The sequence below is a fragment of the Lathyrus oleraceus genome, chromosome 5 (assembly GCF_024323335.1).
Source record: "Lathyrus oleraceus cultivar Zhongwan6 chromosome 5, CAAS_Psat_ZW6_1.0, whole genome shotgun sequence".
Taxonomy (NCBI): Eukaryota; Viridiplantae; Streptophyta; class Magnoliopsida; order Fabales; family Fabaceae; genus Lathyrus; species Lathyrus oleraceus.
In genome coordinates, this window is record NC_066583.1 from 402,948,872 (window position 1) to 402,960,384 (window position 11,513).

The 11,513-nt window shown below is 36.7% G+C and overlaps 1 long non-coding RNA gene across 3 annotated transcripts; it reads left to right on the forward strand.

Annotated features, from left to right (window-relative positions):
- The first annotated feature begins 9,025 nt into the window (after window positions 1-9,025).
- LOC127085119 (uncharacterized) lies at window positions 9,026-11,219 on the forward strand. Of its 3 annotated transcripts, none has more exons than XR_007788945.1 (3): window positions 9,026-9,884; window positions 10,025-10,790; window positions 10,877-11,219. It is a non-coding gene; the product is annotated as an uncharacterized LOC127085119 (long non-coding RNA). The 3 variants fall into 3 exon arrangements; XR_007788944.1 differs by having other exon boundaries at window positions 10,025-10,529; window positions 10,657-11,219; XR_007788943.1 differs by having other exon boundaries at window positions 10,025-10,529.
- Window positions 11,220-11,513: the final 294 nt, after the last annotated feature.

Consider the following 11,513-nt stretch of genomic DNA (forward strand, 5'->3'; position numbering starts at 1 on the left):
CTCCTTGGTGAGCCGATCATACTTCCTCTTCCAAAACCTGGATGACTAAGGAAGAAGAGAAGTAACCACATCATCAGGCTCATCAATAACCCGATTCTCTAGAAATTCTATCACTGCATCCTTATCTCTAAGCTGCTGAAGAAGTTCCTCTCACTCACGAACCCATGCACGCGATCGGTCTTCATCTCTTAACTCCTCTACTCCTTGGCTAGAGAGGGTTGAGGGCCCAACCATAACCATAGGGGTAGGTCTTGGATAATCATACGGCATGCGGTACCCGAGAGCTCTCTTCCTCACCCAAGAGGTGTAGGGTTCCAAAGCAATACAATTGTTCGGACCAAGCTCCTTCCTTCCCTTCCTATGAACTTTGCGCCAGGCGTGAACCATCCTATCCTTCAAGTTCTGGGGATCTTTACCCTCTTGAAAGAACACACCTTCCAACAAAATGTTATTAGGTTCATCCTTTAAGGGGAACCCAAGCTGACGACGAGCCAAAACAGGGTTGTAATTAATTCCACCACATGTACCAAGAAGAGGCACATTGGAGAATTCACCACAAGAGTCAATAATCTGAATGCCATCATAAACACGATTATACCAATATATATCATCATTGGTGAGAGACATAAGTCTCGCAGGCCACCGTAGACATCCCTTGTTCTCCTGTAAGGCGAGCGTCTGAGGCAAGTGCGAAATAAACAACTTGTACAGCAGAGGCAAACATCACACAATGGCACCACCACCCTTTGCATTCCTCATATGCAAAGATAAATAAGTGTCACCCAACAGAGTCAGAACGGGATTGAGAGAAGAGAAAATCCTAATAGCGTTCACATCCACAAAATTGCCGATGTTGGGAAATAACACTAGTCCATAGATGAGTAGCATGAATATGGCTTCAAAGGCGTCCTCACTCATGGCCTTCCCAAACAAAGTAGCCTGGGCGATGAGAAAATCAGATGGGAGACCTTGAATTCCACCTTTGGTAGTCATATGAGCAACAATGTCAGATACATCTATATGAAGCATGTCAGTAATCTCTTGAGAAGAAGGAACCCTCTCCAAACCACTGAACGACAACTGATCCAGGATAGGTATACCCACATGATAGGAATACTCCTCAAGTGTAGGAAAAAGCTGGAAATCCGGAAAAGTGAAGCAACGATACAGAGGATCATAGAAATGTACCAACACACTCATCAGACCCTCATCCACCTTGGTAGAAAGAATAGATAGAAGCTTCCCATGGCGAGCTTTGAACTCCAAAGGCTCTAATACATAAGATGTCAAACTCCTTAACTCTTTCAAGTCGGGTTGTCTGAAACTGTACTTCTTCGTATTCCTTCTTTGCTTATCCATGTCTGAAAATTTGCAAATAGACCTCTTAAGTTCCTTGAAAATTCTCATTGTTGATGATATGGATGCGAATGAATGCATGAATGCATGGATGAAACAATCACACTCAAGGATCAAGCAAGTCACACCATACAAAGGTCACGGGATGGCTCAAGTCATCGTCAATATCAATCATCCATTTTGGTGGATTATGGTTTACACCTTATCAACACCCAAGTTCCATTGATATTGAGGATATACAAGAACAGATCAACCGCGAATCAAGGGATTGTTGTAAGTCACGAGCATGGAGTCTCGGTTAAGAACTACCCTATGGGAGTGTATTATGGTTAAACCCGGCAATCATGTTCTAAAAAGGTCCCCATAGTCATCATCTCATCTTTCAGATATTATCGGATAAAACGACTACTCGTATTCTAAAAATATTCTCAAGAGAGACTCTTATGAGTGTAGTATCGCGTAACAATCGTATCAAATCTTACACTTGAATGAATTTCGTACTACGTCCTAAAATAGGCCAAGATGGGCTAGGTATCTAAGGTCCTTGGCTTCTAAGGTTTAAATTGGAAAGAGTAATGCCTAACCACGACTACTCGTGTGACATTATTGATCCCAACAAGACCTCCACCAAGTGAATGGGCTTGCAAGTCAACTTGCTAAGGAATAACTCCACCCAAGTCAACAAGACTATGCCATTCTCCTATCATAAGTGCACTCGAGTTCGGGTATATAACTCATCTCACAAGAAACCACCAAGCATACAAGCAATTGATATATCAAGCAATTCATACATTACAAACAATACATTCATCCCAAATTTGCACAAAAATATGTTCCAAATAAATATAAACACACAACACACATAAGCAAAAATTAGGCTAAACCCACTAGGAAATGATTCCCCAGCAGAGTCGCCAATTTTCTGTAGCGGGGTATTCGTTACCTTATGGCTTATTGACTAAACCAAAAGTAAACATATAATTCGAGTCGCCACCGCACTTTTATTTGTCCAAAGGAAAGGTTAAAAAGCGAACAAAAGCCAAGTAAGAATTTTTATCAAATAAAAAACTAAAAAAATGTCAGAGATCGGGGTAAGGGGGTTGGTTATGAAATGGGAAGGTTTTACGCACCCAAAACATCCTTAGTACTCTAAGGGAACCTCTTTTTGCAAATGTGTGTTGTAGGTTGGTATTTGTGAAAATATGTGCAAAAGATTGGAGGGATGAGAAGAGAATATATTATATTTACAAATTTGTTGTTTGAATGGATGAACCCATTGCCTACGTACCATCACAAAGGTAGGATCAAAACCTCGTAGTTCAGGGTAAAAATCTCAAAGATTGGTGAATTGATTTGATCAAAAGCCTTAAGGTCTTTTGTTATCAAAGGGAGAAAACTCAACCTAAACCAACAATCCACCATGTGAGGAGGGCTTCAACATACTAGTGAGGGGTTAACCCTATAATAAGTATGGAAGACTTATAATCCAATCACTAAGGATAAGGTGAGGTTTACATCAACCACTATGATAACTCAAACTTATGGCTAATGTTTATGAAAAAAAGGTTTTATCAAAGGTGGCCATTGGAACCATAAAATCAACTTGAAGTGAGTTGTATTTACAAGTTAGGTTTATGTACAAAATGAGGTCAAAGTTGAATTAAGATCTATTCATAATGAGTATTAATGAAAAGATTTTGAAAAGTCAAAGGCATAAGGCCTGGGTTTCTAGTTTGAAAACAATGTCAAAGTTTACACAAAAAGAGTTTGGCTTGGGTTAGAGTGGAGAGAAGAAGAGAAGGGCTAGTCCTAAAGCATACAAAGATAGGAGAGAAGATAAAACCCTTGGAGTTCTCTTTCTTGAGATCATAGAGATGATTCAAGATGCTCCTTTCCTTTGGACTTAGCAAACAACAAGCAATCACACAATTAAAAGTTCAAGCTCCTAGGATCTCCATTTGGCTTGTCTCTCTTAACTTGGCTACTCATGAGAATGGTCATTCTTACTATCTCAAGATGGAATCCCTATCACACAAGAACAAATATCAAAAAGTTCATAACACAATAAGAGGAATGGACAAAGAATGAGTTTTGGAAAGGAAGTCCTTTGAAGTCAACTTTTAAATTTAGCATTCTAAAGGCATGAGGCCTAGTTGCTCTTCAACAGGTTTAGCATTCTAAAGGCATGGGGCCTAGTTGCTCTTCAACAGGTTTAGCATTCTAAAGGCATGAGGCCTAGTTGCTCTTGAACTCCTTTAAGCATAGGTATATCCTAATTCTAAGTCCTTTCTCCTTTTGCATTGGGTTCACACAAAACAAAAGCAAAACCAACACAAGGCAACAATATGTTTATATACAATAATGAGCTCAAATGAGCAAAAGGAAAATGACATAAACATAAAATATATGCTCAAGTGAGCAAACTAAAAAGCAATATGAATAAATGAGCAAGAAGTAAATTTCATTAAAGTAAATTGCAAGAAATTAAATACTCAAATTAAAGTTAGTAATTAGTGGTTATGTTAGTTTGTCATGAGACAATTTAGCGCTATGTTAAGAATCGTAAGTGGACTAATGTAGTAGTCACCTCTATCTGAGGTTGGTCAATAAAACTATAGGAAAATAAACTCAAGTTAAAGATCATGACTAGTAAGTCAAGCTCCAAAAACTTGCCATGCCAAAAGAAAAGAGGAAAGGCCTTGTATGGACTTTAGGTTTTTTGCTTGACCAAGAAGCAACCTATCTTGGACTCAAAGCAACTCACTTGATCTTGGATCAAGTTGAGTTTATATGACATTAACTCATTGGCCAAAATAAAAAGAAATAAGATGAAGATGAAATGAAATGGAAAGAGAAATAAAGTGTCAAACACAATTGGTCAAAAGTGAATCAAATCATCATTAACCAATGCTAAACAGAAGAGAAATGAAGATTAGAAGTCAACAAGTCAAACATATTTTTTGGTATTTTTTGAATTAAAAATAAATGCAAAATAAAATGGACAAAATATGGTCAAACCTGAAATTCAATTCAAATCAACTTCAACAAGTCCAATTAAATTCTCATAGGTCTAACATGGTCAAACAAGCTTTGACAAACTTTTTCAACAATTTTTGAAATCAGAAACTATTTTAAAACAATTAAAAACAATAAAAATAACACAATATGAATTAAAATCTCAATTAAATCTCAAATCAATTAAGAAATTGATGAGACTATTTTTCATTGACTTATCATGATCCATATGTGTTAAGAAAATATTTTTGGATTTTTCAAATATCAAAAAGTATTTTAAAATGAATTAAAACTATTAAAAACCAAATATGAAACTAGATTTTTCAAGAATTTTTTTGGCATTGGTCTCATATTTTTGTGACTTCAAATGAAATATTTATGAATTTTTGAAAATAAAAGGAATTAAATGGAATTAATTAGAAAATAAGAAAATAGCAAAAATGCGCTGCCATTGGATCTTTTCATTAATTGACGTGGTATTGATCTGAGGGCTCAAAGGCGCGATCATATGGTATACGTGAGTCAAGCGCATCACACATTGAATTAAAACAAGTCAATATAATTCAAGGCCACGATTAAAACGTTTTGATGAGATCCAAGGCCTCTGAGGCTCCCACGTGGGGATGGTGGTGGACACCACCATCTTCTCCGACCAGACAACCAATTCCGGCCACCACGCGCAGCAATTCAAACCTCAATGAAAATGAAAAAGCAAGGTATCAAAATGAAGCCGAGGTGATGTACATCACCCCTGTAACCATGGATTCTCCTAAAAGTTTCTATTTAGAGAGAAACATGAGCTTGAAGATCATGGTGCTTGATCTGAAATGGCACGATTTGCAAAATTGAGACCACCACTGACCTGCCTCATGCACGAGGACTTCAGAAAACAGCACAAACCAAAGGAATTCACATTATATTTCAAGATCTGAATAAAAAAAGTTTGGTGATATACCTCTGAAATGGAGCTTCAAACAGCACGAATTGTCCAAGCTCTTGATCCAATTTTGATCTAGAAGTGTAATGGTGATGCAAGGTTAAGGAATTAAGACTTGAAGATCAACTAATGATGTTGAAATTCAAGCTTGAAATTGAAAATGAAAACTGAAATTCCTTTAGGTGAGGGTTTGGTTTTCAATCCAGCAGCGTTCCAGATATCCTTTAGGTTTATTTTTGAATGAGCATGAGCTTCTATTTATAGCTGAAACCGATGCAATGCAATGCTTTCCCTCGTGTGCAAGAAAATTGGATCCTCCATGCATAAGCCTGTACAGGCGCATGTGAGGCCCAAAAGTGAGTGGAAATCCATGATGAGATCAAGTATAAGTGAATTGGACGTGCATAAGGCCTGGCATTTGCTTGCACATGAAGTTATAAAGTGAAATGCAAAAATGCACATAAACATTAAGCTCTTCGAAACTCACTCATGGAAAGTCCAAAAAAATTAATGTGAGTAATGGTTGGAAAGCCCTGGAAATAAGGAAAAAAAGTCATGTTGGCCAAAAATCCATTTGGAGTTTGGAAATTTATGAAAACTGTCTGTGAAGTTTGGGGTACAAAACATGTCTAGGTTCCCTTTGAAAAATTACACCACAAGCAAGCACTTTCAAGCCCTTATGTTTCAATGATGCAAGCCTCAAATGGAAAAACCTCAAACATCAAAGTTGTAGATATTTTCAATATGATCAATTTAGACTTAAAGTTTGCATCATTTATAGTTTTCATGAGAAAGTTATGGGCACTTAAAGTTGGGCATTTTTCAAATTCAATGACTTAGGTCCAAAGTGACCTATAATGTTTTGTATTATCACATGTGTTTCTTTTAATATTATGAAATTTTGTACAACATAAAAATTGAATTATACATCTTAAACTTTCCAATGCATTTGGTCTCACCTAAAAATCATAAAAAATAAGGAAGTTAGATCCTTGGGAAGTTGACCCAAAATTAGGGTTTCAGTCAAAATGACCTATAATGTTTTGAAATGAATGATGATCTTAAAAGTATCAAATGGATTTTGAATGAACATGAAAGTTGTTCATATGGTTCTTAAGAACATTTTTTCTCTTGGGGTCATATTCATTTGAATAACACATCAAAAGTTACGTCTCAGAGATCCTCAGTTTAGTCAGATGACTTGACTGGTCAACTTCTCAAGGCCAAACTTCAAATCTTGATGAATGAATGATTGAGGAACCTCACATAGGCTAATATATGCATAAAATAATGAATGAAAGAACTTCCCTTGATTTTATTTGACCATAGGTTGAGGTTGCTTCATGAGCAAGGCACAGTCAATGCACAATTGAATTAGGGTTTCCTTGGGAAACAATCCTCAAGCCCTTTGGGTTATCTTGATCAAGTTGTAAAATTGAGATACTTGGGAGACATATATGATGATTAGGAACTTTGTGGACCATTTTCATGCTTTTTTCTCATCTTTATCTAGCCATTTCATTGAGCTTAAGAGCCTCCTAGGAGCATTGGAGCACATGATCACTTGAGCTTCAAAACAAAAAGAGTTAGTGACATATTTTTGTGCTTTTGGTTAGTAAACAAAGAAGAAAAGCAATAATATAAAATACAAGCATGCTTGGTGGTCTCAAAACACTCACACAAGTCCCACCCTTAGGGTAAATGAGCCACACAAGTTATGATCCTTGAGGTAATGCAATGAGCAATGATATGATGCCATGAGGGATCTTAGGGTCAAAATTAGGGTCTTACAGGACCTGTTAAGAAAACGTCAGTAAATGTAAGAAGTATGGACTTGTCATTGTTGATGACTACAGTCGTTCGACATGAGTAAAATTCTTAAGGCACAAGAATGAGTCACAATCTGTGTTCACCAGCTTCTATTCAAAAGTGCAAAATGAATATGACTCTAAGATTATCAGAGTTAGAAGTGATCATGGTGGCGAATTTGAAAACAGATTTTTTGAAGAACTTTTTAACTCTAATGGAATATCCCATGATTTCTCCTGTCCTAGAACTCCACAAAAAAATGGAGTTATAAAAAGGAAGAGTAAGACTCTCCAAGAAATGGCCAGAACCATGATCAATGACACTAATATGGCTAAGCACTTTTGGGCAGAAGCTGTGAATACAACATGTTACATTCAAAATCGAATCTCTATCAGACCTATTCTGGAGAAGACTCCTTATGAATTGTGCAAAGGAAGAAAACCCAACATTTCTTATTTTCATCCTTTTGGATGCTCTTGTTTTATTTTGAACACTAAAGATAATTTGAACAAGTTTGACTCTAAGGCACAAAAGTGTATTATGTTGGGATACTCATAACTTTCTAAAGCATATCGAGTATATAATACAGAAACACAAATTGTGGAGGAATCAATTCGTGTCAGATTTGATGATAAGCTTGACTCTGAAAAGTCAAAGCTAGTTGAGAAATTTGCAGATCTGGAGATCACACTTGCAGGCTATGACGAAAAGACAAATGGCTCTGAAGAAGTAGAAAGAGGAACTTCAGAAGCACCTGAACGCATAATCAATCAGAAAAGAGAAAGAAATATGTCGAATGTTTCTGAAGAACTAATTCTAGGAAACAAGGAGGAACCTGTCAAAATAAGATCAACAGTCAAAGTTTCCGAAGAAACACTTCTGGGACTAGTATATCTGATAGAGCCAACATCCTGTGAAGAAGGTCTTCAAGATAAAGAATGGATTATGGCAATGAAAGAAGAACTTGGTTAGTTTTCCAAAAATGACATTTGGGATCTTGTACCAAGACCTAAGGGAACCCATGTGATTGGAATTAAATGGGTTTTTAGAAACAAGATAAATGAAAAGGGTGAAGTCGTCAGGAACAAAACACGGCTAGTGGCACAAGGTTATAGTCAACAAGAAGGAATTGGTTACAATGAAACCTTTGCTCCAGTCGCTAGGTTAGAATCTATTCGTCTCCTTGTATCCTTTGCTGTTAATTATTCTATTAAATTATTTGAATAGTTTGAATTTGTACAATTAAAGTTTTAATCGGGTGACAAGGATTCGAGCAATATGGCGTACGCCAATCGTTCGAATACTCGAGAGATAGTGAAGCAGGTGCTTCCTGTTCTCCTTTTCACTCCTATTTTAAAAGAAAATTCTTTAGAGGTCATATTTATTCGAAAAATGATTTGAATTTGCGTGGTTAATTAGAAATATTCGGCATTGAACCAAGATATTCGCTTATGAGTGAGATGGAATGGGTTTTGGTTTAGGAATGATGCTAATCTTATACGATTAAGGTCTTAACTAGACGACGAGAATTCGAGCAATATGGAGAACACCAATTGTTTGAATACTCGAGAGATAATGAAGCGTGCACTTATTATACTCTTTTTTGTCCAAAGTTTGAATCACAAAAAAAATGTGTAGATGAAATAAAGAAGTTTTGAATTATAGAATTGATAGGATTTGAGGACGGTTGCTCGGTGTTTGATCATCGATTCGTTTTGATTAGGGAGAAAATAACTATCGTATTCATTTACATCTAATTAAACATTCACTTGAACATACTCTAATATGAAGACAAAATTATAAATTCAAAAGAAAGATAAAATAAATAATTAAAGTTAAAATAATAATATATATTACTACTAATGTCATCATGTTTATTAGATAAATAGTAAAAAATCAAAATAAGAAATAAATATATAAAGAAATAGATCAAGATAGGGGTATGGGCAGTAAAATAATGGAGAGAGGTCCCAAAAATGAATTATAAGGGATTATGAACGGGCCCTGAGGCCCATGGCTGTATCAGCTGGCGAAATGGGCCTTAAACTCAGCTTTCCCTAAATCCTTGCCCAAAAAGGAAATAATAAAGGAAAGGGATGGAATCCGAAGGGGAGGATGTACAGCTGCCCCACGTGTGTGGCTTTGCAAGCCTTCAACATTCTCCACGTAGCCGCCTGGTTGTTGAGTGAGAAGACGTTCGGCCTTTGGAATACTCATCAGCCGTCAGCGCATTAGCTAATACGTAAACAGTAATTAACTCTAATTAACAACAATCAATTAACTTCCTTCTCTTATGCATCTTCTCTCCCTCTCTTAAAACCCAATATATCGGCATAAGAAAACAAAATAAGAAAAATCTACACAGCCACCGACGCGGTATCTTGATGAACATCAGATGATGTTCATCACCTCCAAACCCAGACATCCTTTTAAAAGAGAACATAAAGCCTTTGATCCAAAACAAATCTCTCAACCCTAGCCGCATAACATTCAGAAAATCCCAACATCAACGACCAAAACGAATCCAAACCATGCTCATAAACTCTCAGAATTTGAATCGGATTTCAAAGTCCATTCAAAAGTCAAACATGAAAGTAAGCTATTACTCATGTGTACAACAATAACAATCAACCACAATTAATCTTAAATCCTAAAACCTAAGAGAAAAATGGAGGCTACGATGGTGATAAGATTAACATGAAAGGAATAGATCTCACCGGAGCTTCACAACTCTGGCGAGATTCCGGTGGCCGAAACTATACCTCAGGTAAAGGATTATGACTTTTATTTTTTCGCTTCGAATCCTCGACTTCTCCTCTCGTTCTTCTATATGTATGGTTGTTTAGAATAACAAGGTTTAGCTCTTTCTTTGAGCTTTAATGCGATTTTATGGCGGGATCTCTGCAGGGTTGCGATCACGTCCTCCCTTGACTCGTTACGATCGAGGTGTATGCTTGCTTGGTGTTATGAGCTTTTCTTGCTTTTCTACGTAGGGTAACGATGCTTTCCCCCCTGTTCTTCAGTCATTGAGTGCACCTTATATAAAGTGAGTTGAGGTCTCCCAAATCGTCTTCCAATGGTGTGCTGGAAAAACCGTCATTTGTTAGAAAAGATTTTCCTTAGATCTGGTGTATATTCCGAATCTATTAGGAATGAATTAGTTTCCTTTTTTGTCTCTCGTGGATGAGATTTTCAGATCCCCTAAATTCCGGTGGTCCCCACTTTGGTATATTATCGGTTGAATTCAATTTTCCTTATGTGAGTATTTTGATGGACTTATTTTGATGTATCCATCTTGTTTCAATATCCTGGCTTTATATTGACCTGAATGCAGAGTGGCCTCATTGACTGATAACAGGGTGGTTTTGGCAAGTTTCGTTTATGATTTTACTGTGAAACGCTTCTTCAACAGGTACATTCATCTTTCCTGTTCTGATTCTTCCTAGCCTTTTATTTGTGCATCAGTTTTTGGTTTTATAAAACTAAATCTTGAATCTTGTTTGTATGTGCATTCAATTCTTATTGGCGGTTCGTAGCAGGCTTTGGTTATGAATTAGACTTAGTTACGGAAACTTGTGGCATCCATTATGCCTTTTTTTGTGTGTAACCTGGCTTAGCTCTTGTATTCGCAGCTATGAATTATGGCTCTTATGGTTTGATAGACGCATTGTAGGTAATATGCATTATGAAGCTTGCACTGGTGGTGTACCAAACGACACGGTTATCATGATTTGGTTTGTTTTTTTTTCTTTTTATCAGGTACTCGTGGACACCTCTCTTAGAAGAACAACGGGAAGGGACGACGACCTCTTAATTAATGGATGCATTTAGTCATAACCATGTTCTTGCATACGGATTCTAGAAAACAGACGCCATTCTTCCTCTAGCCTTTTGTTCAGCATGCCTTGGACCAACCCAAATGTAGTGTTTACCGGCACACGACGCTTTAGGAAGCTCTTCTTTTCAACTCGAATTATGTAATAGTGCAGTAGAAAAGTAGTACTAAAATTATACCCATGGTCTATGTACTTCAGAACATTTATAGCAATATCCAGAAATTTTCGTGTCTTAGAAAGGAAATAAATATGAGTTCTTACTGTAATATGCCTGTGAACATGTGAAGTTTTGTGCTTAGAGATGGTGACATTAAAAATCCAAAACCAAATGAATATCCTTCCCGCATGCAAAAGTGTGGCTTTGCATGAAGTCATATAAAGTGACTTAAATTTACCTTGAATTGCCTATTTCAAACAAGTACTTCTTAGTCTTAATAAGATTTCTCACATCATGACCTAAACCTATCCAAAATAACAAATTGTCAAAAATGTAATGGAGTACCTTGAGTATATCTTATGTCCTTTACCAAGAATTTGTTTATTTTAAAGTTGAGCAAAGG